The sequence below is a fragment of the Tenrec ecaudatus genome, chromosome 3 (genome assembly GCF_050624435.1).
Source record: "Tenrec ecaudatus isolate mTenEca1 chromosome 3, mTenEca1.hap1, whole genome shotgun sequence".
NCBI classification, from domain to species: domain Eukaryota; kingdom Metazoa; phylum Chordata; class Mammalia; order Afrosoricida; family Tenrecidae; genus Tenrec; species Tenrec ecaudatus.
This window is the reverse complement of record NC_134532.1, coordinates 151331546-151337430: the sequence shown is the minus strand read 5'-3', so window position 1 is coordinate 151337430 and position 5885 is coordinate 151331546. Positions and strand designations below refer to the sequence as shown.

Below are 5885 nucleotides of genomic sequence, written 5' to 3'. Positions count from 1 at the left end.
GGAGAAAAACATGCACCTAGAATATTTTTTTCATAATTTCTGCCTATCCCAAGCAAGCATAAATATTTTCTAAAAGCAAACTTCATGATTAAAATAGCATTTATACTCCAAGAGACAATGCTTCTTAATGATTCATGATTTTCAAAGATTAATCCAAGTAGAGGGTAACCTGAAGTAGGGGATGCCTTATTTAATGTTAGTGTTCTGACCTCAAGTGTTTGTTCTTGGCATTTCCAGGCCAGCAAAAGAAGCGGAACAAATCTCCAGCGTTCCCTATACTTTTTCCGTGGCAGAAGGACACACCTCGTTTTTCTTTTTGCTTTCCATAGCTAAGTGAGCTGGAAGGCCAGCGCCTTCTGTCTGTGGCAATGCCTTGTCCCCATAAGCTTGCAGCTTTAATAGCACCCCAATGATCTTCACAGCAGCTTTACTACTGATTCATCGCTCCTCCATCTACTAACTAGCACTTTCCCCCCCTCAATCAATATTGTCCATCATAGAAGTCCTTAGAAGGATAAATGTTCCGCTCTATCTATCTGACAGGTTGTGGTTCTACTCTGTAACATAGGAGGTCACTGTGGATCTGAATGGACTCAATGGCAACAGATTTTATGTTACATTTGCAACACTTACTAGATGTGCAAACTTGTATAATTCTCTCTCTGAGCTTTAAACTTTCTGTTAAAAGATTTTTGTAGGGGGAAATTGGATAGTATCTGGATTTATTTTCTTAGGCAACAGATCAGTTTGCATTACTTGTTCAATCCTGTGTGGATGGTGACATTTTCAGATGTGTTGTGATAGTAAATTGACTTACACTTGGATGAGTAAGACAGAAAGAAACCTCCAGATGTTAGAATGAGACACAGCCAGACGAAGAGAAAGATAAAGCAAAACTGTCTTTTCTTGGCCCTACTCCAGGAATTTAAGAAAGCAACTTTATCCAATAATTCTTTAAAAAAAATTAACTAGTTGGTCTGCCTGTGAAGGCTTGCAGCCTCCTTTGTTCAACAGTAAGGAATGCACTTTCAAACACCCTCTTGGAATCGAGCCTACGAGAGAGAAGGCAGAATAGATTTATATTGAACTTATCTCAGTTCCTAGAACATAATTTCAGTCGCATTTTTTACTCTAAAAGTTTTGTTTTTTTAACGTAAATCTGTTTTAAAAGACAACAAGAATTCAGAGGAGCTAGGCAAAGTAGGAACTGATCTACTAAACCCAGGGATTAGCTCTAGTATTGTAATGGAAAAGGATTCTGGGATCTTTTTCTAGTCCGTCTGGAAAAATATTTGTTAACAATTTCCTCTTACAAGTTAGTCCTGGGCTCATTCACACAAAAACATTAGGGATTGTGAAGAGTCAGCAATGCAACACACGGGGGCACTCTTGTCCCAAGAGAGTGCTGCTGTAGGACCTGGGTTGGGCATTCGATAAAGGATGCGCACTTTCCAAATATGGTCTGTGGGGACTCTGTTGGGGGTCTGCCTATACACGGAAAACGCGACCGAGCAGAGGCGTAGGTGCCTTTTCTTGGAAAGTAGAACAAACGATGGGGCAAGCGGACAAAAAGCAATGACTAGAGAAAACTGAGGACTAGCATCTGAATAGCGCTTCAGCCCCTCTATTACTTACCCTTATGACGTAGTCGAATCTTTATAGCAATCAGCTTTACACTACTGCTCTCTACACAGGCCTGAAACATATATTAGAGAATGACATTCCTATTTCCATATTGATCTTCAAGATTAAATCCTCTTTTTGTCCCCTCCCTCCTTCTTGCCAAAATCCTCTTTTATCTCAATTCTTCAGCACTGAGAGGTCTGAAATTCTTAAAATGCATACTGCTCTCTTGTCTCTGTGATTTCCCCCCAGAATCACATTCCACCTGAATCTTTCTCTCTTCGTCCTCATGGCTGATCCTTGCTCTTCTTTTCTGGTTCAACATAGTATCCCTTCCTCCACGAAGCCCTTCCTGACCACCTCCTCTGGGCAGGAATGTGAGGACTGAAATGGATCTATGTCAAGTTCCAAACAACATGTATGTACTATTGTTCTCAAAGGAGCTCAGCCATTTAAATTGTTGTATGTATGAACAGTTTTCATTTATATTTTATGAGTATTTACCATTTTCAAGGTCTCTTTCAGTTCAGCTCTGTTCTATTTGTAGGGCAAGGACCAGAATGTCACTTAATGTTCCCAGTGTGAAGTCTTTCCCTTTGTGTAAGTGCAATAAGATTTGCAATATTCTTCTTGATTAATTCATTTAATAAATACTCAGCACCTAGGTACAAAATGCTGTTATACACACTGGGGGGTAGGCTATAAAAATGAGTAATGAAGGGGGGAAACTTCTTGCCGAGTGATTCTTAGTATTTTATTGTTAAGTGTTTCAGCATTAAATGGCATCATTATGAGGAAAAGAGGAAACCCTGGCTAATGATAATGCTTTTCCTGGATGGATGGCTGGTTTTCTGCTTTTTTCCAATGCTAGTTTATGTTATTGATTGCCCTTGCCCACCGTAAAACTCTTTAGTTTTCTGCGAAATAACCCTGCTTCAACAGATCGTCTCGATAGTCATTATTATATCATTATGATATATCAGGTAGAAAAACAACACCTAGCACATCCCAATGCCAACCCAAAATGTATCCCCTTTTCTATGCATCCTGACCTGTGCCCCATGAAGTGTATTTGGAAGACTTCAGTGAGTTAGTTCCCTGCCCCTCTAGATTCGATTGGATTCTGTCAATGTCAAGACACTAAGCGTTGTGAAGACGTTTATTTCTCTAGCTCTCTGCCTGTTGTGTTGGCTGCACCTCTCTGTCTAAAGCTTTAGCTCATATTCGGCAGTCTTTTCCATAAAGCCAAGCTTCCTCTCCTTACTTATTCAAGTCTAGGAATAGTACCATCTCCCCATTTGGCTAGCCCTGGATTCAGAATCTAGACGGGAGTGGAACTGACTCGCTGAAGTTTAAGCCACTTGGGACACAGATCAGGATGGATAGAAGTGGAGCATGGGTTTGGAGAGGTGATAGGAAGAAACTAAGCACAAAACTTAATTTATCCATAACCATGGGGATTCAGCTGTATGTTTATATTATTATAGGAAAGATGAATGTATCCTGTACTTCATTTAGTGTGTATAGGTCAGCTCCATTTGCATGAAAAAATTCTCTTTTCACATCCCTAATAAATTAAATATGCATTTGTTGAATATTTCTTTGGCTAAGATGTAGGCGTATAGATATAAAGACACATTTCGCTTATAACTTCTGCTCTTATCCATAAGGTTTCTTTCTTAAACAAGGTTAAGTAAAATAGCTTTGCTTCTAGACTTCCAATTCATACATGAAAGGGTTTCTTAAAAAAAGTGTGTTTAAATATGTCTCTGCAGTCAGTAGATGGCTGCAAAAAAGTAGTTCAAGTATCATGTGGGAAAATGTTTTTCTTCTCCCCTCCCTCTCTTCCTCCTTCTGTCCCTCCTTCCCTCCCTCCCTCATGAGCCCTTGATAATTTGCAAATTATTATTTTTTCATATCTTGCACTGTCCTATGTCTCCTTCCACCCCTTTGTCTGTTGTCCATGCCCCTGAGAGGGGGTTATAGATAGTTTATTTCTCTCTCTCCCCCCCCCCCCGCCCCCACACCTTCCCCTTCCCCTCCGGTATGGCTACTCTCAGTATTGGTCCTGAGGAGTTTATCTGTCCTATATTTCCTGTGTTTCCAGCTCTTATCTCTACCCATGTACACATTCTAGTCTAGCCAGATCTGTAAGGTAGAATTAGGGTCATGATAGTGGGGGTGAGGAAACATTAAAGAACCAGAGGAAAGCGATGTATTTCATCGGTGCTACACTGCACCCTGACTGGCCCGTCTTCTCCCCACGACCCTTCTGTAAGGGGATGTCCAATTGCTTGCAGATTGGCTTTGGGCCTCCACTCCGCACTGCCCCCTTCATTGGCATTATGATTTTTTTCCTCTGGGTCTTTAATCTCATTGACACCTCATGATCACACAGGCTGGTATAATAGCTTCATGTTCTGATATTTTTTTGTTAAATAAAGGTTTCTGAAATTTTGTTGCAATATTCTTTTTTAAAAAAAATCCAAAATGGGTTTATTAGAATGGCTTCCCACTCATCTCGATTCAGGGCCTTTTAGTGCTGCTTCCGTCTGAAGGAGCATCCTTCTGTGAGCCTTGCTTTTCCTCCTGTAGGCTGACAAAGGGTAGTAGAGCAGCCAACACACAAAACTACTGTTTGTGCATGGCTGAAGACCATGGTGATTTTATAGCAGCCTGGGCATTTGACATCCATGAAGTAGGAATTGGGGCTCTGCACCAGGCGTTTCTTCTTGTGTTTTCTCTTCTCCCTTTTCCGGAGAGGGGTGAAGGAGATCCTTTGGGAGAGGCATGATTGCCAAGTGGTCGTCAGCACCAGAAAGCTGTTACAATATTCTTTAACTAGGCTTCATTTTTACTAATGTTTTCCTTGCCTTCTAATAATTTCCTGCAGCTCCCTTTGACACAGTGTAATAGGAATAAGTAACAAAGGAGCAATATAATTGTTCCAGCTTTACAGAGTAGAGAAAAGAAGGATGAATTTGGATGTGAGAGACAATAGTAACAAGGACCAACTGATATAATCCAAATGGTGTGTATCTGGAATCTATTTTTAATTGAGAGAAAAATATAACATTTCAATCTACCCCCCTCTTTCCCCCTTTTCGTGATCTCTTTTTCTTTATGTCTCCCCTTTCCCCTTTCTTCCTTGTTGTGAAAGCTGCAGACACCGATGAAATCATAGCTCTATAGAGAAGAAGTAGACAGGCAATGCCACCCAAGTCTTTCTGGTCGCCCTCTGCTTTCTTGAAGCACGGCTGCAAGTTCCAATGGGCTGTTCTTGAAGAACAGCATGAAGAGCAGCTCAAAGACCAGGTGCTCGGTCCAGGTCTGGGCTTGAGTCACAGCTTACTAGCTAGGGCTACTATGGTCATGACCCCATCTCTCCACATCGCAATATCTTCATTTCCTGTCAATGTTAGATGACATAATGCCCATAAAGCCAGTGCTTCCCACCTGATAAGTGCTTACTGCATGTTTTTTATTCCAAGTACTCATATCCAACCGCATGGAATATTTTTTAAGATTTGTTTTATTTTTGTTGCTCTTGAGAATATACACAGTAGCACATACACCAGTTCAACAATTTCTACACCTGCAACTTAGTGATGCTGAGAACTTTTTCAAGCTGTGAAGTCATTCTCACCTCCATTTCCAAGTTGTACTCCCTATACACACTCATACACGTAAATTCACCACCCCCTTTCTTTTCTACTAATCTTTCCAATTGTTCTCAATTTGATAGACACACACACATTTTTAATTAAAAGATCATTTTACTGGGGGGTCTTACAATTCTTATTACAATCAATACATCAATTATATCAAGCATATTTGTACATATGTTGCCATTGTTCTTTTCTAGACATTTACTTTCTATTGAGTCCTTGGTATCAACTCCTCTTTAGACATATTTTAAAGTGCACGATGTATAAGACAGATGTTTTTTAACTGGTTAAGCTAAACTTTTCTTTAATTTTAAGAAGAGTTCCAAGTGGAGATATTTTTGGTTTAAAGGTAATCTCAGGGAACTTGCTTCAAGGACTCTCCTGCCTCCATCCTCCAGAAAGTCTGTGTTCTACAGTGTAGTATTTTTTGTCTTCTGTAAAATAATTCAGACATGCCTAGCATATAGAAATGCACCAAAGTCCAACAGTAGAAGGACTAAATGTTTAAAAACTACTTTGGCCATGGAAAGAATGTTGCACTGAAAAGAAAATATTTGGATAAGCACCAAGGAAGCCAGAGGTGACTGAAATATT

The 5885-nt window shown here is 40.1% G+C and overlaps 1 pseudogene; it reads right to left on the bottom strand.

The window, feature by feature from the left end:
• Positions 1-4158: 4158 nt before the first annotated feature.
• Positions 4159-4415, bottom strand: LOC142443623 (small ribosomal subunit protein eS27-like; annotated as a pseudogene).
• Between the last annotated feature and the right edge of the window lie 1470 nt (positions 4416-5885).